Source organism: Crocodylus porosus, unplaced genomic scaffold (genome assembly GCF_001723895.1).
Source record: "Crocodylus porosus isolate Cpor-Errol unplaced genomic scaffold, CroPor_comp1, whole genome shotgun sequence".
NCBI classification, from domain to species: Eukaryota; Metazoa; Chordata; order Crocodylia; family Crocodylidae; genus Crocodylus; species Crocodylus porosus.
The window spans coordinates 875,857-902,562 of NW_017728948.1; the positions used below are offsets into that span (position 1 = coordinate 875,857).

The 26,706-nt window shown below is 45.3% G+C and overlaps 1 protein-coding gene and 1 long non-coding RNA gene across 5 annotated transcripts in view; one reads left to right on the forward strand and one right to left on the reverse strand.

The window, feature by feature from the left end:
• Window positions 1-24,263, forward strand: LOC109322096. The gene is made up of 3 exons (XR_002104310.1): window positions 1-11; window positions 11,898-11,905; window positions 24,127-24,263. It is a non-coding gene; the product is annotated as an uncharacterized LOC109322096 (long non-coding RNA).
• Window positions 1-26,706, reverse strand: part of EXOC6B (exocyst complex component 6B) — a 415,476-nt gene that overhangs the window by 50,191 nt on the left and 338,579 nt on the right. The gene's annotated exons all lie outside the window — the stretch shown is intronic.

Sequence of the window (26,706 nt, forward strand, 5' to 3'; positions counted from 1 at the left end):
AGTCAGCTGGGGTCATAGGATCCCAGCAAGATAAGCATCCAATTTGCTCTTGAAGGTGTTCAATGTAGGTGCTTGAACCACCTCCACTGGCAGACTGCTCCAGACCTTGGGGGCTCGGACAGTAAAGAAATTCTTCCTTATGTCCAGCCTGAAACGGTCTTGCAGGAGTTTGTGACCGTTCGACCTCGTCATCCCTTGGGGCGCTCTGGTGAACAGACGTTCCCCCAGATCCTGGTGGTCACCCCTGATAAACTTCTAGGTGGCCATCAGATCACCCCTGAGCCTGCGCTTTTCCAGGCTAAAGAGCCCCATGGCTCTCAGCCTGTCATCGTAAGATCTGTTTTCCTGACCTCTGATCATGCGCGTGGCTCTCCTCTGGACTCTCTCCAGCTTCTCCACATCCTTTTTGAATTGTGGAGCCCAAAACTGGACGCAGTACTCCAGCTGCGGCCTCACCAAGGCCGAGTACAGGGGGAGAATGATGTCCCAGGATTTGCTCGAGAAGCATCTGTGGATGCAAGCCAGCGTTTTGGTCGCTTTACTAGCCGCAGCATCGCATTGAATGCTCGTGTTCATCTTGTGGTCAATGATGACCCCCAAGTCTCTCTCTTCCGTAGTGCTGGCCAGTGTAGCACTGCCAAGCCTATAAGCATGCTGCAGGTTTTTCCTCCCAAGGTGGAGGACCTTGCATTTTTCTATGAAGAAAAAGTGACACTTTTTCTGGCTTTGTTACTTATGCTTTGAATGGCAATTACGCAAAAGCTGCTCAGAGATCTGAAAAAGACAGATCTTCAGAGCAAGAGATATTTCTTTTACTTTTCCATAAAGTAACATGCACATTTTTTTGGCACTGCAGAAACAAGCAGCAGCCCCAGTGGAGGAAGCATAGGCTTGTGGTTAAGATACAGGACTGGGACTTGAGACTTCCAAAACACACAAACCCATTTAAAAACTAAACCCCTGACCACCTTATGCCCCTCTCACTGAGGACCCAGAGCAGTTCAGTAAGGTGAAGGTGGAGGTTTTAAAGGGTTTTATGCAGCTGTCAGATTTCTAATGGATCACACGGTACTTGCTCCTTGTCCTAGGTTTGCCTCTGAAGGTTCAGCCGTACAAATTACATTCACAGAAGGGAAGGAAGCCGGACTGCTAAAATTAGATAACTGAATAAACCTGCTGTTGAAGAAAAATACCCAGTTGAATCCAAAGCGGAGATCAATTTTTGGTGGTGACAACTGTCATTTAATCAATAGCATGTGCAGCCCATTATTCTGATGTTTGACATAAGCTCTTAAGTGCTGTGTTAACAAGGCCTAACGTGGGAGACCTTACATTGCACAGGTTTGCCTGCTACTGGGAATACTTATACGATACAGTCTGTCAAGTCGGTGGAGCTGGGATGACATTTTTGATGATCAATGAAGTGTGAAAACGTTTTGTTCAGAGTATTCTCTGCAGCAGAAGGTCTGATTGATAAATGACCATCTTATTGCTAGGGATTTCTTTTCTTTTTTGCATTTCTATTTTTTTCTATTTGCAGTGGGACTGCACAAAGGAAGTTTTACGATGCTTTTAGCAACGCTGTTTATTTAAGGACATATTGCGACTCCTGTAAAGACCACTTGCTCTGCTGTTATAATGTCACTGGCTCCCCCCTCCCTCCCATCCCTCCCCCAGGAATACTCAGAGCAGCGCAGTAATTAACTTTAAACAAAAAGACTATTTAAATATACAAAAGGAAGAGAACAATAGCTGCATTAAATTATCTAACAAGCAGCCTGTTTTCCAAAGGGAATTCCTCAGGAGAGAATTGGTTCGGGCACATCCAAAAGAGGCAAAGCAGTTTATTTCTTTTCCTGGGGGTGGGATTGAGGGGGAGAAGGGCTGCAAAGAGCTGTGGCGGCGCCGAGAGGGCCGAGCAGAGCCTGTTATCGTGGGGAGGGATTGGAAAGATTAGGGCAGCGGGGAGGGCAGCACGAGCCGTTACAGAACAGACAAAAGCTGCAGAAGAGCTGGGTGGTAACAACTTTGACAAATTATGTATCACTCTTTCCTGTGCGATTGTTTTGAAGCACACTGGCCAAGGCAGGGAAGTTTCCAGCAGGTCAAAGGACTTTTTAAAAATGTTACTTGGTTCCTTTAATAGCACCCCAAAGCCTTGCTTACACAAGTGACACTGGTTGGACTCTGAAGCATTTTAAACGGCCTACCATGGTTACCTCACCCTTGGAGTCCACACTCGTTTCTGGAGAAGTTCCCCACCAGTGCTGCGCAGGTTAGGTTCAAGACACGCTGGTTCAAGTCAGCTGTAGGCCAAACCGGCCTGGATCAGAGTGGATGAAATGGTTTGACTGGTCTCCCACAACTGTCCTGATAGGCTTGGAAAAGGTCTCCTAGAAAATACTGCTTCCAGCAACTCAGTCAGGGCAGAAAGAGATGCCGAGAGGCTATCCTGTAGGCTGCGTGGAGTTAAGCTGGTACCAGTAATCCTACTGTGCTTCTCAAACCATTTCAGCCAGATACAGATGGTCTCACTCCATCACCTGTGTCTACACTGGCTCAGTTCAGGTCTCTACTAAAAGACTAGGCCAAGCAGTCCTGGCTGCCTCAATGTGATCAGAGGGAACTCCTACCCTGAAGAGCCGACCAGCTGGTTCCTGACATAATGCGGGAAGCCAAACCCTAGGTGGGATATTGCACAGAGGCAATGCAAGAGCTCTACAGCCACTCAGCCAAGGCTAGCATGGGGCCTGCTGACCACTTTTCTACAAACTGAAAGTAAGTGTAAAGCATTGCCTGGCTGGTTTCTTGCAGGTGCTGTGGTACAAGCAGTTACTAAGAAGGGATAATAGCTGCTGCTTAGCCAGTTGGGCCCAAGCCTGTTGCAGTGCATGGGATTTTGAGGACGCAACAATCCCATGTACCAGTGCAGGCTGGAGACCAATTGGCTAAGCAGCGGCTCTCAAGAAAAGGGCCTGGGGGTGACAGGGGACAATATGCTGAATACGAATCAACAGTGTGCCCTTGTCGCCAAGAAGGCTACTGGCATCCTGGGCTGCATGGGTAGGAGCGTTGCCAGCAGATCGAAGGCAGTGACTCTTCCCCTCTATTCAACACTGGGGAGGCCACATCTGGAGTCCTGTGTCCAGCTGTGGGCCCCCCACTGCAGACAGGATGTGGACACACTGGAGAGAGTCCAGGGGAGGGCAACAAAAATAGTTTGGGGGCTAGGGGACAGGACTGGTGAGGAAAAGCTGTAGGAATGGGGCTGATTTAGTCTGGAGAAGAGAAGAGAAGACCGAGGGGGACTGAATAGCAGCCCTCAGCTCCCTGCACGGGAGCTGCAAAGAGGATGGAGCTGGCCTGGTCTCCGTGGGGGCAGATGATGGGACAAGGAGCAATGGGCTCATTGGAGCAAGGGAAGTTAAAGTTGGATATTAAGAAAAACTCCCTTATTCGGAGGGTGGTGAAGCACTGGAACAGGTTACCCAGGGAGGTGGTGGACTCTCCATCCCTGAAGGTGTTTAAGACCTGGCTAGACAAAGCCTTCGCTGGGATGATGGAGCTGAGGCTGGTCCTGCTTGGAGCAGGGGTTGGACTAGATGTGACCTCCTGAGCTCCCTTCCAGCACTCATTGTCTATGATGCTATGATAAGGAGAAAGAAGTCAGTGGACCACTTCTGGCTTCCCACGTGTAGAAGGGAGGCACTGAAACAGGGACGCTGATACCACTGGCAAGGTAGGTGTGAAGTGGAAAAATGTATGACCAGATAAAAGTCAAGGGAGATGCATTTATACAAGGCCTTAAAGGCTTGGTCAGAAAAATTAAGCCTGAAAGGTCAAAGCCAGCTGCTGGATTAGGTATTACAACTGCCTGGCAGGACAAGAACACAATCCTAGTGGCCATGGTATGAAGGAAGCCATGTGGATGGCAGGGAGCTGAGAGAGAAAGAGGCTCCAGTAACAAAGATGGGATGGGAAAATGATCCGGATGAGAACTTGTGCTCTGCAACTGTGCACCCCTTTGTACAGCCACTGTGCAGCCTGCTAAGATTCAGACGACCCAAGCGCTCTTCCAGCGTTGAGCAAACTGTACAACCACTGCCCGCGGAGAACAGGGATGCCAGGAGGTTTCCAGGCACCTGAAACCATAACCCAAATTCTTTCTAAACTTGCAACAAAGGCCCCATACAGGCAACAGGAAATCACATCACTGCAGAAAAAAACAGAAAAATGATAGCAGCAATTATTTTCCCTTGACTGCAATGTCCGGCATACATATCTATCATTGCCACGATTAAATTATGCAATCTCCTTTAAACACAGTTAGCTGCTGTTATTAAATCATCCTTTAGCATCTGTATAGTGCATCTCAGTAGTATCAAGACACTAAGTTGGTTGGGCCCTGCCCCAGCCCCACGGAGCACGGGGAATGAGCATCAGGATAAAGAAGCAGGATGGACACAGGTGCTCAGAGATGAGGTTACAACTTGCTAAACTGGACATCATAGCAGGGCTGATGATGTTTTTAGATTATTAATGAAAGTGTCACTGCTGGCATGGCTGTTTCTTTCTACAGTCCCTTTCACTGAAAAGCCAGAGAAAATTACAGGGAATGCACTACTATGAAACTGTACCTGCACCCTGGATTTTTTTCGTCTTGAAAGTGCAAATGATGCTAGCCTCCACGAGGACAGATTGTCCCGCCCCCCCAGTCTGCCGCAGCAGCCAGCGCACGGTCAGCGTTCAACAATAACTAAGTTCTCTTTTTGTATCTGCACTGCCTTGCAAACAGCAGATGTCTCTTACACTCGTAACAACAACGTTTATTTTGTATCTGCAAAGAGCAGATGCATCTCTTACATTCACCATCACATTGTAACAATACTATTAGAGACAGTCCATTTATTATGCATCTATTTCAATCTACTGCATGCATAAAAAAAAGAAAAAAAAAAATCAAAAAGCCCCATTGTAATAGGGCAAAACCCAATTTTATCTGTGACCCTCAACAACAAACCAGAAGATCCAAGATTCATCCATGGTTTAGTTGCTAGAATCCCAAAAACAATTTTATGGGAATTGAGTTAAAACACTTTATAACACTTATATATATATATATATGAATGTAAGACATTTCAGCATGAAATACTTCATTTCAAACAAATCTTCTCATCCTTAGTAGCAACAAAGTGTTACTTTGCACTAAGGTGACTTGAAGCATTGCATATTTTCCCCATGTGTTGGACAAACCACAGGTGGCTGAGAATTACAGTAGATACGTATACATGATTTCTAAACCCACCTGCTTCAGGGTTATAAACCAACCTCTATGAATTGGTGGTTAAGAAGGAACTTTCATGGCAGGCAGATTACTCTAACTGTTTCCAGGGGTTTCTTAATTCTGCCAATGAAGCAGCCAGTATTAAACGAGGTCAGGCCAGAAACGAGATCAAGCAGAAGTCTGGTCCAAGATGACAAGCCTTTTATTCCGAGGCATAAAATTCAGGCCCCTAAACCTCGAGTCTTTTCCCCCAAAATGCTCTAAATTGGAGATGTATAGATCTCAGCACCTTGACTCGTGGCAATATCCAATAAAAAAAAACAAAAACCCACCACCACCACCCAACATATTAAAAGCAGCTTTTCATTCCATTTATGAGATGCTCAATTTTGCACACCGGACTTTCCAGGGCACCAAGTTTACACACCAGACTTTCCAGGGTGCCAAGCCTCTTAGTCATGATGGTCATCTATGTGGTCATCACCTTTAGAAAACCAGAGCTTGTTTTACCCAAAAATTAGTTGACACTTTTGAACATGAGGGTCTGCCCAACTTGCTTGGGGCCATACTCAGTCAACAGCAGAAGCAGCCAAGGCATTAACCCCATTCTCCCCTTGCTCTTCGGGAATGGCCAGGAATATCCTCCCCACCCCCCATGCACATGCACCCCACACACGCGTCTGTGTAAAGCAGCTACAATATTAAAACTGCACCCGCAACACTCAGCACACTGTGACGTACAATTGCTTTCTAGAGCAATAGGCTGAATTCACTCTGTAGCAAAGTAATGTGAAGGGGGGGGGGGGTAGAGGGGAAGGGAAAAAAAAGTTGAAAATTGGCAGGTTTCCCTCCTGCCTTGGTTTACTGCCAAGGTCACAGAAGGGTCAGGCAGAGTTCTTGGTTTGGCCTTTTGTGTTTTCTTTTTTCCCTCCCTTATGTACACACTGATATGGTTTACAACCAAACCTCAACAGTGTTATCGAGTGGGGTTTTATCAGCGCAGAGTTCAGGGAAAGCAGGAAGAGAGGTCAGGTGCAGGGCAGGGTGTGGTGTTGCCCCACTGCCTTATCAGCAGCTAAAGAAAGTGAATCCACCTGGCTTGTTTCTGGCTGTTAAGTGCAGCAAGGTCAGCCAGCATGCGAGAGGGTCACTTGAAGTTCACTTTTATGCAGGCCTTAGTTATCTACAGGATTTAGTTCATCAACTTTTCCAACTTGCAAAGACCAATTTCCTGCGCAGGTCCTCCCTCCCCGTAATCTAAACAGACAAGCCTAGAGTTCAGCCCCAGTTCCAGTCTTGAGCTTTATTTCGGGATGCAATGGTGGCTCCTATGCCTGCCTTAAATGAATAACTGGAATAAGGGCCCATTGAGCAAGGCTTTCATGAGGCAGCTTCAGCTGGTCTCTACTGGCTATTCATGCCTCAAGAGATCTGGAATAATAAGCATTTCTACCTGGCATCCTGAACTTGGTACTCCAAGAATTTATGCATTCAATCCAAACAAATCCCAAAGCTGCAGCCATTTCAACGCAGTATTATAGCAGCAAAACCATCCGCTCCATCAGGGTTTCCAGTGAAATGCTCAGGTCTCCAGCAAAAACAGGACTGAGATCTGAACTGCTCAAAGTTCATTTAGTTCATGCCCGTCTTCTGTGCATCTAACTCATGTTTAGTGGTGACAAGTCTCAGCAAAAATAGCAACAGCAGGAACAATAGCTCAGCTTGGGTCTCTGTATGAAAAACTAGGAGTTGGTTTTCACTGACCATCAGCCCTGTGTAAGTTAGATAAAGTTCTGGATATGCCTTGGAAAGGGCAGCATCAAAAGTGCCCAAGAGGCCTTTACCATAGGCCAAGAATGACAAAACGGACCTAGTCTTATTGAGAAATAACACAAAGTTGCATTGAAATGAACTCTCCTCCCTGCCCCACAGCTCAGCTCACCCAGAATTAACATCTCTAATAAATCGGGACTAAGCTTGGATGTGCTCAGCCTCTCTACACATACACCGGCTTCATCTGGAGCTCTGTCCGGATCCTTACCCAAATGAGGCTAACATGAAAGGTGCAGTAATGAATGTGCAAGATGAGACATTTTGCTCCTATGCAGGGTATACCCAGCACATGCTTTTCCTGCAAGTAACTGTTCTCTGGTGTCCTGGAGAGAATACCTGCATGTACTCATTGCTATTAGGAGAAGACTTACTACAGTGTTTGGGGGCTGGGTGGAGAAAGCTGACAAACTTCTCCAATCCCGAAAAATCTGCTTCACATTTTGGAGCCAGTTGCTTTGCATCTTAAGCCTACGGACTTCACAGAAAGTGCACTAATGAGATGGCAATGATCCTACTAATGGGATAATTCCAGCCAGTTAAACCCATCACAGGCAGTCACTTCATTTATGAATCCCCGCACGGTAGAAGATTCAACCAGGCTGTCAAATGACCAGAGTGAAAAGTCAGTTTGTTTAGTCTAATGATGAGCTATCCAAGCCAAAACGGAAGGGAAACAAAACAAGCCTTTGTCCCCATGAATGTGCTTCTCAAAAGACACCACATAAGACCGTGGGTGTGCTCTGCCCAACATGTGATATGACTGCTGCAACCAGTTCAGACCATTTCATGCGTGTCAGCCAGTTTATAATTTCTTCATTAGCACCCATTAGTTCTTAATGAGACCTTGCCCACTCAGCTTTTTGCCCAGACATCACTACATTTTTGCTACTAGCATTTCACCTGCGTAGGTTTTCAGTTTGTTTTATTTTTTTCGGTGCCATTCAAAGTTGGTTCAATCAGCACTTCAATAGACCACGAATAGTTCAGGCACCATCTCACAGCCCTCAACTGCGAAATTACGATTTCTCTCAAAAAACACAGATTAAATATTATTTTCTGTTCTCAACCATCTCGCCAGGCTGCTGTAACATCAGGCTCACCTCCCCGACGCGTACTTCAGGAATCAATTCATTCTACGTGGTCAAGAGGAATCATTTTCTCTGCAGCTTTAAACAAATTGTTCAACTTTCTGCTGCAGCGCAGAGCCAAAGCTCATTTTTATTTTCCAATTACCACTGTTCAATTAATCCCACTCCCCCTGTACCCAGAGTTAATCTGCTCTAAAAAGGCTATTATCTCCCCCCCCTCCCCCCGCCAAAGTAAAAATTAGTCCTGGATTTAGCTCTGATCTTCACCTGTTCAGGGTCTTGCAGGATGCAGAAAGGCAAGTTCAACCAGCGTACCAAGGGACCATGCAGAGTTCAGACTAACACCTCCACCATCAGCCGGTTAATTATAACTTCATTTTCTCACACACACCCACACACACTCACTCCATGCTTTCATTCAACTCCAAATGACCTCACCTGCTTAATTTTTTTTTTTTTTTGGTCTATGTAGAGTAAATTTCTTGTCAACAGAGCTGAGAGGCCAAGCAGAGTTCATGGTAACAATTCACATTTTTAACAGGTTGCCCAGGACTAACTCCTAGTCTTAAACACCAAACATTCTTTGGAATATACAGTAGCTTTAAGCAAGGAAAAATATAAATCCTCTACCATTCTAGCATAGGAAATAATAGTACATCAATGCCTCTTGGGCTGGCTTCTACAGTCTGCAGTCGTCCGTCAGTCAGCCAGGAGCACCTCATCTGCTGGATATTTATGTGATGCTTAATTGCAAGAACAAAAACAACTTTCCAGACTGAGCCTGTATTACACTGTGAAATCATCACAATGGTGGTTCTGAGCATCATAAATTACACCTGTACTTTTTATGGAGCAGAGCAATAGGCAACTCATGTTTCATTCTGCTTTCACACAGATTTACTGCAGTTGGGATGCTGCAAACGATCTAAGATATCACCTCTCTCTCGTTATCCTTGTGTGTCCCATGTACAGTATGCACGGTACCCTATAGAAAAGGCTGCACAGGAGGATAAAGGAAATAGCTGTTAAAAATACCGCTCTGGTTGGTTCTGGGAAAAAAAGAAAATCAAAGATACGGCGGCTGCTTAGTGGCTCAGGGGACAGGAGTGCAGGTGTGACATGCCTAGTACATAGGGATTCAGGCTGCAAATTCCTACATGATTTCTACCATCCAAGGGGTTTTAGATGTTTTAGGACATGGGAACCAGACCAACTTCTCATTCTGGACTGCTCATGTCAGTGGGATTTGGATTAAATCTTTTCCAAGGTAGGTCCTGCTGATCAGGGTTGTGCCAACATACGGTTAACCTTGCATTGGCAGCATGGACTCTGCCTATTGCAGTCAGAGACAAAATTGACTTTAAAAAACCACTTTAAAATCCCAAATGTTATAAACCGGGGAGAGGCGCCGGCATGATCCTGCTACCTGTAAATTTAAGTCACTGTAACGGACTGAAATAGGAAATCATTAATCAGTAGGTACACGATGACTTGTATTAAGGTAGGCTCAAAGCTCCTCTGAAACACGGTGATGAATGGCCAGTTGAAATAAATCTACTGCCTCGTGCCCACGCATTGCCAACTTTCTTCCATTCCTGGCAATTGCCTCTGACAATTTGACATTACAGGTTTTATGTTATTTATTCACCTCCCCTTAAGATATTTCTTTTGACTGGTGATGGCTGATGGTGCAATGACCCTTTTAAAACTTGCAGATGTCAACTGCAGGATCATGCCTGGGGCACTTGTCAGCACATGCTGCCAAGTCATGTAGCCTTTTTTTGGTTATGTAATACGATGAGGCCAATCCAGCAATATCCTGCAAAGGGGAGAATTAGCAGCATAAAAAGTGAATGTGGCACTACTTTCTTGCATTAAGGGATTCAACTTGATGATTAGAATATAGACCTAGGAATTGGGACTTTAGAGTATTACTCTCCTCTTCCAGTGGATTTCAACCTAAGGCACTTGACTTTACCTTCTGTGTCTCAGTTTCTCTCTCTCTGTAAAATGGGTATGATAGCACAAGACCTATTTACCTGCCATGATTTTGAGGAGACTTAATGTTTGGGCATTTTTTTTTTTAAAAGAATTTTGGCTATACACATTAACTGCAGGAGTTTATTACCGTGATAACATATGGGAGGTAAGCACATGCTAAGTAAAAACTTTCAGTAGTCTAGCTGTAATGTGGCAGATGCATAAATCATCTCGAAATGGATTAAACACAACGTACTATATATATCCACGTAGAAGAAAAAAAGCAAATCACCTGCACTCAATTACAGAGTCAACGCCATCAAGGAATTCCTAAACCATAAGAACACCAGGATCGCCCCACAAAATTCTTTCCTTGAAAGTCATAGATCATCAATTATTTCCTGTTATATACATGCAGCGCAATCTTCATAACCTAATATTTTGCAGGCTTTATTAGCTTTCTAAATTACCAAGGCATCTTACAAATATATAGAATGTCCCTGAAAATTGGCAAATTATTTACTTTAGTAGGAACAGTAGGAGTTTAAATATAGACTCCCAGAGACTGCATATAACCACCGACAAATGTAAACTACCACCATATGATAAATGCTTCTCTGAAGCTCAAAAACAGTAGCCCACATCCGTAAATATGCCGTCATTCACAGACTTTAAGACAAAATGCTATACGGTTAAACTTTCTGCTAGGTCTCCCAGCACGTCCTGTGTTCTCTCTCTGGGATAGGAAACCTGGGCCAAGTGCTCGCTGATTGTAATCAAGCTGAACACCATTGTGTTTGCTACAATTTTGCTTGCTGATGCCAAGGAAAGAATTTACCCTCCCTCTTTTTTTTTTTCTTTCTTTGCTTCTGGATTATAATCCAGAAAACAATGTCCATTCTCAAGCAAGGTATAACATCTGGTATTTAGTCAATAATGTTCAAAAGGTCTTAAAGCATTTCCAAAAGCAGTTTTATCCCAGACTCTGGATGGAGAAACAGAGGCAGAGACAGTGATTGGGCATCAGATCACACAGTCTGCTGAGAACTGGGATCAAACTCAGCTCTGGTTTCCTTCAATACGCCATCCAAAGGTGCAAGGCATGCAGCTTGCACAGGACTCTGGTTATTTTGTGAAGGAGCAACTGAACAGCATTGTTCTTACCTGTTCACCAGTTTATACATAAGCAAAAAAGTCCAATAGCCAGTATATGCCTCAGGGGTCTACCACGACTGACAGCAGGGAGGGGAAAAGCGTCACTCAGTTCTACCCTTTTCCAGCCACTGATCTCAAAATGCTTTACAAACACAAAAGGATTAGGGCTGCACACTCCTGAGAGGTACATATCAGTATTAGTACTCATATATTTATTTTACAGATGGGAATTGGTCATACGCACGTTAATTGACTTGCCAGGTTTACTTAAAATAACTCAGTGGCAGAACCATGAATTATATCCAGGAGGCCTCACTCCCAGCCTCCGTTAGTCACTTGACAGGACTTGCCTTCCATCTTTAAAAAGGGAAAGGCATGCATGCCAACTGTAACCTTGTAATAAATGACATCTTACGTTTATCAGCGTAAGGCAGGCAACAGGTGCAGTAGAATATGGACCTGGGAAATAAAACAACTGATCATTTTTCTTTCACATCCAGAACCATGTAGAGCAACCCTATGCACACAGAATCAGAGAGAAGGAGGGTTGAAGGGAGCTCAGGAGGTCACATCTAGTCCAACCCCTGCTCAAAGCAGGACCAGCCCCAACTACATCATCCCAGCCAAGCACAGTTCAAATATAGCATCTGCGTTGTTAGGCAAAGTTCAAATGCAGCACCTACTAAGTATGAAAACGTGAATATTTGCACCTTTTTAAAAGTCTGGCCAATCTTCAGCAGAACTGCAATAAATCATTGGCGTCAGCCTGGAAAGCATTTCTCATTTTCATATACAAAACCCTCCTTCAACTTCCAACTCTTAACCTCTTTCAACATTTGGACTGATTCTCCCACATGATGTTAATGAAACCTCTTCAGGCACGATGGTCTGAATCAACGTCGGTTCGAAGGTGATGTCGGGGCGCCTGGCTGAGAACGATGGGCGCAGGAAGACACTGGGTGGCAATGCACGGGGTTGTATGTTTCCAAAAGATAGAAGTCACAGAAGATGAGGGTGGGAAGGGACCTCAGGATGTCACATCTAGTCCAATCCTTCCTCATAGCCCCAAGTACATCATCCCAGTCAAGGTTTTGTCTACCTGGGTCTTTGACACCTCCAAGGACACCTCCCACCACCTCTCTGGGGAGCCGTTCCAGTGCTTCACCACCCTCCTCCGGAGAAAGTGTTTCCTAATATCCAACCTCAACTTTCCTTGCTGCAGCCTGAGCCCATTGCTCCTTGTCCTGTCGTCTGCCCCCGCTGAGACCAGCCCAGCTCCAGCCTCTGTGCAGCCCCCCTGCAGGGAGGTGAAGGCTGCTATTCAATCCCCCTCGGTCTTCTCTTCGCCAGACTCAGTCAGCCCATTTCCCTCAGCCTCTCCTCACCAGTCCTGTCTCCCAGCCCCCAACCATTTTCCTTGCTGAGGGGGGGAATCATGATAAATTTGACTATACAGATTTGTTGTTTAAACAGACACATTCAAATTCATTCTTTGCTTAAAACTTTGCCAGCCCAGAGGTGCAGCTGAGTATGGAGTGAAACAGTAAAGAAAGGATCTGAAGCCTGGAGCCACGGACCCTTGTCGTCTTCTTTGCTCAGAAATTTCTGCTGTGCCTCAGTTTAAAAACTGAAACCGTCTCAGATGATCCCACACTGCTTGCAGACAACAGGATGATAATCTTTCCGTCAACTGTTAGTTCCTGATCACTGGGGGCTGGATTTTATACTGCTGTAATTCCCATTTTAAAAAGTAGGTAACATTTTTAAAGCAGCATTTCATTCTGCTGAGCACTTTGCTACCTTTGTCTTGACCGTTTCGAGTTAGCTACTGATCTTTACATGGCAATTTGAGAGTGCAGCAGTTACTTGCTATATATGTTAAGCGCCAGTCATGCGCACAGGCACCCTAGGAGACAGAGTCCCTGCTGCAGAGGCTTATAGTTCAATAGCAGTGTATTACTGAAAAATTAAATGAAAAATATTCAATTAAGTAAATACCTGACATTCATCAATTTGAAGGCAGATAGGACCATTAAATCACTTAGTGTGACCTCCTGCATAATTCAAACTGTAAAATTTCATCCAGTTACTCCTAAACCGAGCCCAAGACCTTGTGCTGGCTTCAGGTACATCATCCAGAGAGAGATTCAGTGATGAATACTTCAAGAAAGAAACATTCATCAGTACTTTCAGCTACTGCATCCATGAAGTTTTTCATTCACTTTTATTCCCATTGTAGGGAAATGGAAACTGAGGCAAATAAGAAAAAAGTTAGGTTTGCACATATGTTCATTTATGCACATATCACTGTTTCACTTAACTGAAAAAATATCACACTTAAAAATTATCTGAAGGTCATAGGGAACAATTACTAAATTCAGATAGTCCAAAGGATTTTCACTGTAAATCAGGCGATTGACTCCATCAGAAGGTCAAAAATGGTTTTGAATGGAATGCTGTTCTGGTAGCTGTGGCCCAGCAATTAAAAATCAGCTCAAATTAAGTGAAAGGGGTTTCCTGTCAGACGCAAGGATCTGCCCATCTCCACTGATCTGACTGCATGAGCTTGCATGGCAAAGACTTAGCTCCCCCCCTCCCACTTTGTTCAACAGAAACTCTCCAAAGTGCTTCAACCCTGAAGCCTCTGCCTTGATGAGTTAAGTATTTTACCCATTTCACAGATGGAAGAAAGTCTGCGTCAGTCTTTAGACAGTTAGGCACTTCTACCCCTGGTGCTAGCAACAGGGGCTTTTAGGTAATACTAACGGCCAGCTTTTACTCTGCTAGTTGCCTTGACCTGCAATAGTTGACTGAGCTCATGAATTCTGTTATTTAAAATAATTTTTATAAAACTTTCAATATTTCTGGACAACCTTGAACAAATAATTAAACAGAGGGTCTGACCTGACTGGATTCTAAGCCCCGGACTGGTGCCATTTTAAATCAAAATCCCAAGGATCTAGGGATGCACAACCTTATCATAACTTTTTTTTTTTTTTTATTAGTTACTTTCGTCTCCTTACTTTCGTCTTTTACAATCTGAGAGAATCATGGATTCACAATTACGACAGACAAGCTGGTTAATGGCCAAGAGCTGTGCTATGTCCAGTAATGCCTTTGCTGGCATCTTAAAACAATAATACAGTGTTTATCAAAATTAGATTACACTGCGCTGCAAGCCTCCTGGACTAACCGCTTAATAACGACAGCTGAAACCAGCAAAATACCCTTTGGGATGTGGGAAGACTTAATTTAGTGAGCAATACCCATTATTAAATCATTTGCCATTTGACAAAACACCACTGTCTTGGCACTAGACTATATGGTTTATTTAGATGGTTAAAAACGTACCAAACTTGTACCGGGGCCAGGCCTACTTGCCAGGGTGAAATAATCCGGGCAATGCCACCTGTGCCAGCACCACGCACCCTTTAACGAGCCGCTCTCTGGGACTGCCCGAGTTGGCAGCGTGAACATGCTGTCCACAAAACTTGCTGCTTCACACATTGCAGAAACAACCGTGCGCCATTTCTGACCTATCTGACTTCAAATTGATAAACGTCGGGTATTTACTTAATGGAATATTTTTCATTTAATTTTTCAGTGATGTAGTGGCATTGCCCTTTTTGTCTTTTTTTTTTTTTTTTTTTTAAATCTCCTCCTTAGACCCATTCTCTTTCCTCCTGCCAGGGACCATTATCTTCTCCTGCTATTCCTCCTTGTTCTACTTCTCTTCTCTATTTTTTGGCATGCACATTCCCCCACTTCTTGAAATGGGTCTCAATCCCTTAACGCCATTTTTTTCAGGCTTCTTGTTGCTGTTCCTGACCACTTGCTCCAATCTGCTTCCCTCACCCCTCGGTCCCACATCCCCCCCGCCAAAGATCAGCAGCTTCAAGTGCCGTGCTGACTCCCGAGAAAAGAAAAGTTCTGCTTCAGTCGCTTGGCTGCTACACCCACCTCGTTCTTCAATGAGGGGAAGCCATCCTCTCCATCGCTCGGCTGCCCCGTGCTTGATGCTCAGCAATAGCTGCAGTATCGTTTTAACCATTCCTCATACATTCACCCAGTTGCTTGCTTTTCGCGCGCTGTTTCACACTGAGCAGAGGACTCCCACCTTTTCTTCCGGTTGTCACGTTACACTTTACCATGAAACCCAGGCAACGTCATGGTGGTAAGACTTGCCCAAGGCCAGAAAATAGGAATGCAGTGGCATCCAGTGCTACGTGCTCATAGATAGGAAGCAGTGCATGACTTCTGGTGGTCCCCTTTTCCTCACTGAAGGGTTTAAACAGTTGTGGTGGAGGGATTACTACTTAATGCTGAAAACAACCGTATTCATATTTCCAAATGGCAGAAGCCACGATTTAGGAGCCGTGGTGACAGCACCCACTGGGTGACGTACAGAATCTTACATGGAAATATTCCTGGCAATTGCATTTTGGGGATGACTGCATAAGGATTTCTCGCGCTTACTTGCTCTGCACGCGTAGGGAGCCAAGCCCTGGGAGATCCTGGCAAGGGGTCGCTGCCCAGAGGCATGCACGGGTTAGCAAGCGTCCCCCTTTGGGTAGCATTCCTGCCAGAGCTGCACCATGACCACTGCGTTAGATACAACCCCACACGCGAGAGGCAGTAATTATGTTCTGAGACCGGTTTGGCTCACCACCGTGTCAGTTTTGAGACTCTTCGAGGATGCCAACATTTCTATCCCCTTCCCAGGTGTGCCTTCCCATGAAGCCATCCTTACCGGTTAACCCTGGGGATAGCACACAGTGTTCGGTTTCTGCCCACACGGGGTAACTGAAATGAAATCTTGGCATTAGGTAGGAGCTCTGCAGACTGTAGCTTGGCACCGATCCCAACCAGAGATACCTGCGAGGCAGAATATGCCACTATCAGGCATTTTTTCCTCCCCCTCCCATTCCTCAAATTTTCCCTCATCTGAACATGCCAGTTTTCTGACCACACTAAAATCTTCCTCTAAAGCAATACCAAAAACATACTTCTAAACACAGCCTTTGACTTAATATATGTACTAATGATTTTGAACATGAGAATAGCTGGCTTTTCTGTTGCACAAGTCCCCATGAGGATCCTCAAAAACTTTTTAAACCAAGCCAGCCCTGCAAAATTATACCTGAATATTTGTCTGAAGCAATTCATTTCTTATGTACTTCCTTTATCATTGACAGGGTGGTCAGCAACGGTAGGCGTGGTAGTTTGAGGTCTGGCCCGCTAAATTTTTAGGGTAATTTTGCAATGCAGCATTGAAGCCGACAGCCCCCCCTCCTGCAAGATGGGCAGAGGCACTGGAAAAATTAAATGAAATTCCTACAGTAAAAGAACAAATTGGATGCTAAGTCAGGAAAAGACTCCTGTTGCCCCATCTCCCTAAGAGGTGGGATTTCCAGAATATTTTGACACATTTTGCTTTAAAGTCTTGAGTGGTATCTAAACGGGCAGAGCTATTAACCCACTTCTGGTAGAAGTGAGGGGTTGATATTTTAAAAATCTAAGAACTGCTGTGTGTGTGTTATATACATACATAGACATGTGTGCATGCATGCACGCACACACTATATACAAGCACGTGCATGCACACACACACGCGCATAAAACTGCTGCAGCAGACAAAGGGACCGTCAGTAAAGCCTTGGCATAGTCTCTCTGTCCCATTAAACTGAGGAGACGAGGAGAGAGCAGTGCAATTTGACTCTTTCCCAGACTGCTCTTGCTGCCAACCTGGGATGCAGGAATGAAGTGAGAAAAGCAAGACAACTTTTCAGAGCAAATGTCTTGATTTCCTGGGACAGAGGAGCAAGAAGATTTAGGACTCTTCTGAAAGACAGACTTTGGAAATCTTTGGCAAGGTAAGGGTTCAGTTCTGGTGGCCAACATAAGGTAGAAACATGTACCTTATTGCGAGCGAAAGGGTGCATGGGGGCATTAGTCAGTGTGCTGACTAATGTACAGATTGCTGTGGCAAAGAGGCTTCAATTATAGGGATCAAAAGATGAAAAACTGCTAGTTGAAACACTCCAAGAGTATGAATGCTGCCTGCCCTCACTCACAGGACCATTGTGAGGCCTAAGTCACTGATGAAGGGTAGTTATAAGGTATAATCAGTCTTTATCCAGAAGGCCAATCCTTTTGGAAAACACACTCATAATCCTACTGTCCTTTGTTTGAAGGCACTTGGGCTACTGCCAGTTGATGCTTTAGGGATGGGTTGAATACTGAAACATCTCCAGCGCAGGCTGGTCTTCCTGAAATGGATGCACTGTGGTTAAAAGTCAAATGAGTTTCCTTTGGCCTGCTCAACCTGGGGAAGATGACACAAAGTTAGCCTGGGGGCCAATCTTAAGGACAGTTCAACTGCACTAGGTGTACCTATATGCCGTGAAGCTCGATACACTTCCAATGTCTATAAAGCCACAACGAACGGAAGTACCCAGTACAGGATATGACTGTGCACTGATGGAGGAGGTAATTTATGTCCTGAGCATTAAGTGCCTCAAGTAGATGAGACCTTCATGGAATTAGGATGCTTAAAATAATTCGCCCACCTGCCCCTGCAAAAACTAGAAGTGCAAAAAAGGCACAAGCACAAAGCACAACAAAAAAGGACGACCTGGCACAGCAAGGAAAGACCATGACACTGGCTGGAGGATTTTTCTTCTCTCTCTTGGCACCTCGCCCCAGAGACCAAGTGGAAGGCAGGACTCTTCTGGGTGCTCAGTGAACATGCCACAGCATGCAGCTGGACCATTACTGCTCCATTTCATGTGTGCATACAGAACGTGCCAAATCGAAGTATTTTGCTCTCCTGCACCAGTTCGAGAGCAGCTGCTCGCTCTGCGCTAGTCCGAGTTGGAGCTCTGCTGCCGGCCGAACAGGCACTTGGGGAACTACAATTTTGGGTAAGTTTCCACCCTGTAAATACTGCGGGAGTTCCACCACGGGTCAGGATTCCTTTGCTTTCTGTTGTAACTTATTTCTTGTTCTTTGGCCAACTTACATAACCCAGAAAGAACAGTTCTGCGGTCAGAGTGGGAGATGGAGAAGCAGGATGTCTGGGCTCCATCGGTCAATGCGCAATACAACTCTGTTCGTGGCCACCTTTGTACTTCGGGCAATGTCCGGGACAACAGGGACAGGGACATCGTAGGCCATAAAGACTACTGGCAAGAAATAAGCAGCCACTCTCTCAGACTGCTTTGGCATCTTTGGAGAAAAAAGTGCTAAGACACCTCTGTCATTCTTTGAGCCCACGTGAAAGAGGCGACGGCAAATAAGAAATGCGCTGGGAAAAAGCATGTACAAGTTTTGCCTCCCGACATTTGCTTCGATTGCTCCAGAAGGACAAAAAAACAAAAGCGTCTGCTCCTTGCGGCTGGAATTTGACAGGCGCAGCACACGTGACAAGATGGGGATCCAGAGCGGCGCCAAGCAGAAGCGGTGAGAAATGAGACCAGATGTCTGCTCTGACACCGTGGCCCTTCCGAAGGAGGAGCTGCCGAGCAGCGTGGAAGACAGCCAGGCGAAGGAACAATGGATGCCTGCTTGGGGTTTTTCCTTGTTATTTAATAGGAGGTGAATGCTTAGCCTACATACTCGCTCCTCTTCTTTCGCAGAGACGCACGGCGTACCTCCCGCCTCCCTTTATAAGGGCACACGCTGTGCGTCGAGATGCACGGCAAGGATTTGGGAATCTTAAGTTCCTCAGTCAGCTATGCCATGTGCTACTGCCGCCCCGGTCTGGTACTGACTTCTCTAAGAGGACATCCCATCCCAAAATATAATGTTCCTTAAACCTCCTGATGAGAGCATGCTAACAGGCTGATCTTTTGAAACTCTCCCGGTCCTCTCATAATTTATTGATGAAAGGATTCCTCACTGGTTAGGTAATATCCCTCTGGATGAAAGCCTGGCTGCGGTTCTCTTCTTTCTACCATCTTCAGTAACTTACACGTCCTTTCTAATGGCCCTCTGATGAAAAATTCACTACTCAACAGGCTGCAGCGCCAGTAGCAGTGCTGGGAGATTGTGTTACTTTTTACCTGTTCAAATTAATCAGGTTACAGCTCAAACCTGCCGACAAAGCCTGCCCTCACACCTCAACTCAAAGACCTCAACCCACTCCGAATGCACGAGTCCTGCAAATGCTGCACAGTTATGAGGATGCCTGGAACAGAGCCTAACCTGCAGCTCCGCCGAACCAATTCAAAGCGCAGCTTTCGGTTAAAAAGGAAACCTTTGTTTTCGCACGTTGACACTTGCACTGAGGCACAGAGCTGCTTTTGCAAGCTGGGAAAGCGCCAGTAGAGTAGGGCAAACACCTAAGAGCTCTGTCCCTAACCTGCTTCAGACAAATCACAGCATCTCCACAATTGTTTGCAGTCTGTAAAACAGGAATAATACACACTCCCCCATGCTGCCAGAGCCGTCTGGAAGTTGAACTCATGTTTGCAATGTTCTGGGAGTGGCTTGTGAAGGCAAGATGGTATAGCAGTACTTATTATTAAGTTAGCAAATTCAATACCAATCTGGCATGTTTATTCATCCTTAAAAGAAAGGGCACCAGGCCAGGCACCACTTGAGGTCTGCAGAGGGGATCTTAAGCAGCTCACTGTACGTGTACCAAGCCCCTGTACAGAGTGCATCCAAACACTTCAAGAATATTCAATTTGAGAGAGCACTTAATAAATCAAGACAGCACTCAGAACTAGCCCATTTCTGTTAGTCTGATTCTGACTATGTGGGAACATAACATCTGTTTGCAAACCATCACATTAAAAAGGTATTCAAAGGGTGTATCTACATGTCGCCCTATGGTGTATAGCAATGTGCTACGGTGCGCTAGGGCGACGTGGCGATCACAGGAGTCCACACGTGATCAGCAGCTATGTCACCGTAATGGCATGCTCTCCCAGTACAGTGTGCTGCTACAAGCGGTGAGATCTGTGCATGGCATGCACGGCATAGTACAGGCATTTACTGCACTGTGCTGTAAGTAATACTAAAGCATGATGCCGTAGCAACATGTAGACGCACCCAAAGAGGCGGAAATGAAATAGTTTGTCAGTATTATCAGAATGAACTGGTATAGTCATTCCACCCAAAAACATGTGTCATTTAGGTTGAGGGTGAGAGACAGATGCACCAGGCTGCTGTTCATCCAAAAAAAGCAGCTTAATTTTTTGAGTATATTAATACCAAACTTGGAAGCGTACATCTCTGCTGACTGCATGAAGGACGTGATTGATCGGCAGCAGTTTTTATATTCTGTTAACTAACCATCTCAACACTGAGAAGACAGCAGGCATAGCTGCAATGCTTTATGCTGGCATAATCTAAATCAGGGGACCAACACCAGTTGAATTTGTATAAACCCTCACCTGCAGATGCAGTGTAACTCTGGGAGCCAAATTCATTCTTCATGTCATGCCACTGACCACGTCCCATTGTAACGTCAAAAAGAATATTAACTATCAAAAGGAAACTTTGTGGACCGTCTAACCAACTAGCTGGGAGGAGCCTTGAAGGCACCTAAGAAAATTTAAATCAAAGATTAGCAGCAGAAGTTGACAGCTTAATCCTGCCATAAACTGTCTATAATTTGAGGAATGCGATTAAATGCCCCAATTCACCTACTACATTGATAAGCAAAAACATAATGGTCAAGTAGATGCCAAATCCAGCGAGTAGCCAAAGTTTGAAAGAAGTTAAATGTTTGGTTCAGTTCAGCAGGAAAACGCGGCCTTGCGGACTCTGAAACAATGACTGAGTTTCAACCAGTTTCTTAACCTTTGGAGGCCAGTGTCCTCTTGTTTGAAGTAAAAAAGCATTCACACCCCCTTCAGTCAAATTAAGGCCCATCAGGTAAATAAGACTGTCTTAAACACTATGCAACCCCTGTTCTATCAATATTAAAATGTCACCGACCACAACCTCGCATTGTGCATTGCTTTTCAGCCAGGAACTGAAAAGCCAACTTAAAACCATAAATAAAATAGCACCTACCTTCTATAGTAAAGCAAATCCTTTTAACAGCTGTGCAAAATCAGGAACCAAGGGCTTAGAGCTACGATTCTCAACCAGGGTGTTACAGCACCCAGGGGTACTGCAGGAAGCTGCACAGCATTTGTGCTAGATACCACAGGTGGGCACACACCTACACATGATTCGAAAGAGAATCCCAGAGATTTAAACAGGAGTCCAGTGTCAAAAACATCAAGGATTGCTGCAAAGAACTAGGACACAACAGAAGAATTGCTCTATCATTTCTATAGGTAAAAAAAAATAATGAGTGAAGGCCAACAGCTGGCATTTTCTGTGGGGGGCCTTGGGCTAGGAGGGGGTACTTCGTGTCTGAAAATGTTGAGAACCACCTAGTTAGATGATTTACCAATGGTCATTATGGTTTTGTTCCACCATGAAATCACAATCTCCAGCCTCCTAGAGCCTTCCTTGTTAAAGCTGGGGAATTTTCTCCCTTGTCTCAATATACTCAGTCATACTCGAAAAAACAGATTCAGGAAGGTACACCTTTCTTCCGTAGTTTCTCATGTTCTTTAGATGTATGGTTTGGGGCTTCTGGGGGCCTTCCAACTTGGGTTCCACTATGGCAATTAATCAAGCAGGCTGATTTTTTACAATTTGCATCTCTGGTTCATTTTTTCAAGGAAGTGCCCAGAAGTGATAGTTAACCAAGATCAGGCCTCCCTGCAAAAAAGGCGACATTCCCAGAAAAATAAAAGTGCTTCAGAAATGTGAGCAATGCACGCGGACCAACTGGTGAAGGACTAATGGCTGCAACATCTGGCTTAGTTTAGTTCAAAGCCATAACCAAACCACAGTCTCCTCCACAGTGCCGGCACTGCTGTTGTAAAAGAAAAATCATATATTCTGAGATGACAGTGTAGGGTCCCAGCAGCAATGAGCAAAAATCTCTCTTGATTAGGTGTCAAGTCCAGCCATGCTCACTAAACCGAAACTCACGATAACCATAACCCCAGAAGAACACTGTTGTACCATGCAAATGGATGGCTTTGGTAGAGATGCATGCATATAATATGTCCTGGAGAAACAGGTGGTCTGAAATGCATCAGCTGAATGCCACCCAGCCTGTGACAGAGCTGGTGGAGTCCACATCTGAAGACAAACAGAAGAGCATTCATGCCTTTTGGAGTCAATATTTCTCAGGCTGAATAGCACAGGGGGACCTGCAATTATTAGACTCTATTCAAAGAAGAATCAAGGGCCCACAAACCCCACCGGCTGCAATCCACTCACTAAATACATGAATAAAAATCGATTAATGCCTGTCTTCAGGTCACTGAAGACAATGAAATTTAAGGGTGCTCAAACCCATTCCTGGCACAAGAATGACCAACACCATTTTTTTAAAAGGACAAAAGCAGTAGCTTTAAAAGTCACAATAAGCTGGTTGAGGCATACATACTAAGAAAATTAATCATGGTATTCTGCAGCAGTGCCTTGTGTTCTCCAGTAACACCTCCATGTAGGTAGCATGCAGAAGGGAAACATTTTTTAGTGCGCGCTTGACAAATTTTATTATGCCAATAAAATAATCAGAAAGCTGACCAAAACATGGCATTAAGTGTCGCAGACCATGCAAATATATGTTTAAATGAGAGAAAAACCTGCCTGGTTGCTGGAACTGTAAGACCAAAGGGAAAAAAAAAAGAAAAGTGAGTAGATGTAGGGACAAAGGAACATAACTCCAAAACCAGTCCATAAAGCTGCCATGATTGTCCATTCATTCACAAAATACAATTTCAAAGGTGGTTCACACACCTGGGACAAAGCCTAGCTACACTGCCTGTTACTTCAAAGACGCAACACGGGTGGAAGTTTGCAGACTGCATGTTAAAGGGCAGAGGCTGCGCACAGCTTGGGTGGGTGCTCCGCAGCAATCTTTAATGCTAAATTGCACATGGGAATTTTGAATGCAACTTCGAAAGTGCGGCGGGCCAATAAGGGGAGCTCCTGCACCGAGACACCCGCCTCACTGCGCCCTACCAAAACCCAAGCTTTGGATGCCTCCCCAGGGATGCCAACTTCTGATCAATCCCCTTCCTGGGGCACACCCACAAGCCTGGAGTACTGCTGCCACCACCTGCTCTCAGGTCTGTGTGGGCCCCGTGCCATCCAGAATACACAGGCCCTGTAGACCTTGGGATTCTGGGATGCTTCTATTAGCTGGAAGCATTCACCATCACCCTCCCATGTGGGAGGAGAGTAGAATAGGTGAGCACACCTTAAGAGGGAAGGGGCCCGCTAAGGCCCACAGCGAAGCATGCTAAAACAGATAGATTTATTGATCAAAGTGGGATGGAGAGGAGAATGAATACCAGTAGAAAAATACAGAAAGAAAGTCATCCTGAGCAAATCTGCACGGCTTGTCCACCTTTTGCCACGCAACCAGATTACAGTCGACTAAATTCCTAGTTAGGTTTCTGGTAATTTACTCACTTCAGCATCCTGGGAGCGAGTGAGAGTTGCAGAAGTTCAAGCTGCAGTGTAAAGGTCCCCACATGGCTCTGCTTCTTCCTGGAATACCTCCCCTGACCTCACCTTTCAGCCCCAATCAGGGACAGGTGTTGTTTGAGGCTGACCAACCAATTTGAGAAGCATCACACCTTGGCCAGGACTCAAGCCACAGCTTCCCACAACCAGGTCATGAGCCCAGGGCTCAAGACAAAAGAGGCTAGGTCTCCATCCTCCCACCGGTCTCAGATCACGTATGCTGTAGCCCAGGTCAGCAGACAGGTGAGAAGACCGAGACAAAGGAAAGGAAAAAACGCCCTTGCAAGCTGAAGGTTGGAAGAGGATTCTTCCACAGGAGGTACCAAGCGCCATGAAGTAAAAGGCAGTTCTCAGTTGGTGCATTTTGCCTTGTGCTTTCAGGTGCCCGGCTCAGCACCAATCCGGATGATAAGCAGCAATCACTGACTCTCCCTCTTCAACACCGTGGCACTGGTGTGGTTTTGCTGTAGCACGAGAGCACGGACTTCCACAGCACAGAGCTTGTTCAGTTGGGGTTGGGGAGCTGAAGGCGTGCTGGGCATGGATCTTACTCTGAGTGGCGCCCACAGATGTCCTTCTAGGGACCTTAGCGAGCCATGAATACAGCTCTAAGAGGAGAAGGGCAGTTGATCACCCACTCACTCCAAACCTCTTTGTACAGCAGAAAGGAGGGTAATCTGAGCTCAGGCACTGAACAGCGACTTCACTGCAGCTCCAACTCGTGACCTGGCTGTTTGGAAGATGCAGGCCTCGTCACAGCATCAGGTGCAAGCTCTATTTATTCACAAGGAAAGTACAAAATCAGCAGCAGTGGAGGCTCTCAACGCGACTCAAACAGAAGTGTGACCAGGGGGGCCCGCTCAGCAGGTGACAGCCGATTTCACACTGCAAGTCAATACACTTGGCCTCCTTGCCAGAGGCCCTCAACAAGAGTGCCCAGGAGCAACGACTACAAAGAGGTAGGTGTTTTTGTTGGTTTTTTTGTTTTCTTTGTTGTTTGTTTTTTAAAGGAGCACACATGCTTCCCAAAAACTAGACTCCAGTTACGGAGCAGGCCATTACTCGGATAATAAGCTTCGGTCTGTTGAATCCGAACCACTGTACTAGAGCAGGCTTGCCATTTCTGAATGCCTACCAAAGTGGGAGAACTTACTGAGGTCACCAGCTTTGTCACCCCATCATTTACCAAATCCTTCTCTGGCTCAATGTAGGGATTTATTTATTTTTTTTAAAAACCCTCCCGCTGCACATTTTAAATAGGCTATTATCCACTGTAGTCTGTAACCTTTGTACATGAAACCTTCAAGGGTTTTGCAAATAGAGCGAGCGAGAGTCAGTTTTGCTCAGTGTTTTGACAAGTTTATGTAATGCTGGATGCAGCTGACTCATTAGTTACAGAACTAGCCACAAATCTTTTCAATAGCTCACACAAAGTTGAATGCAGACAGACGGTGGAAAATATGTGGACAAAAATCCAAATTTAAAAAAAAAAAAAAGGCAGGGAAGTATTCAGAACTGTGCTGAATGTTAATGACTGATCATTTTACTTATTGTCATCTCCAAGCCCCTCATCCAACACCGGAGTGTTCTCCGCTTCGATTCCAAGCAGTGATCCATGTCATTTTTCCTTTGCAAGGGAGTCAGACGACATTTGGTGTAACAATCTGTATTGGTTGTGGAATATACTGAGCCAATACCACCAACAACACTGGCTGGTCCACACAAGATCAATAGGGCTTTTAAGTCAGAAACCTAAGTTTTAAAGAGTTGACTGACATCTTGCAGGAGAGAACATCCTCTCTCCTAAGAGTGAAAGGAGGATTGTTTCTCCATTAATACTTCACTCTTATAACACCAAGGAGTTGCATGTTTCCATGCATTTTACAAATGGAGACCTGGAGCATTACCTCCGTTTTACAGCTAGAGAAACTGAGGTACGAAGATATGCAAGTCTGCTCACAGCACAATAATGCTAGAACAGGGGTCAGCAGCCTCAGTCCCTGGAAAAAAATCACCGAGCAGGTCCTCAAGAAATCCATTTCTAAGCATTCGGAGGAGAAAGTAACCAGGAACAGCCAGCTTGGATTCACCAAGGGCAAGTTATGCTGGACCAACCCGATTGCCTTCTGTGACTAGATGACTGGCTCTGTAAATGTGGGGAATGGAGTGGACCCAATAATATACCTCGACTTTAGCAAGGCTTTTGATATGGTCCCCACAACATTATTGCAAGCAAGCTGAGGAAGTCTGGGTTAGATGAATGGACTATAAGATGGATAGAAAACTGCCTGGAGCATCAGGGGGTAGTAATCAATGGCGCAATGTCCAGCTGGCAGCTGGTATCAAGTGGAGTGTCCCAGGGGTCAGTCCTGGGGCCGGTTTTGTCCAGTATCATCACCAACGACCTGGAAAACAGGATGTGGTACACCCTCAGCAAGTTTGCAGATGACACCAAGCTGGGGGGAGTAGTAGATGGGCTGGAGGGTAAGGAGAGGATTCAGAGTGACCATGACACATTGGAGGACTGGACCAAAAGACATCTCAGGTGGTTCAGTATGGACAAGTGCAAAGTCCTGCACTTAGGACAGGACAAACCCACACACCGGTAGACTGGGGATCGACCAGCTGGGCAGCAGCTCTGGATAGTAGGACACGGGGGCTACAGTAAGCTGAATATGAGCCAACAGTGCGGTCTTGTTGCCAAGAAAGCTAAACAACATCCTGGGCTGCATGGGTAGGAGCGCCATCAGCAAATAAAGGTGGTGATTTTTCCCTTCTATTCAGTACTGGTATTTTTATTCCTATAAATGA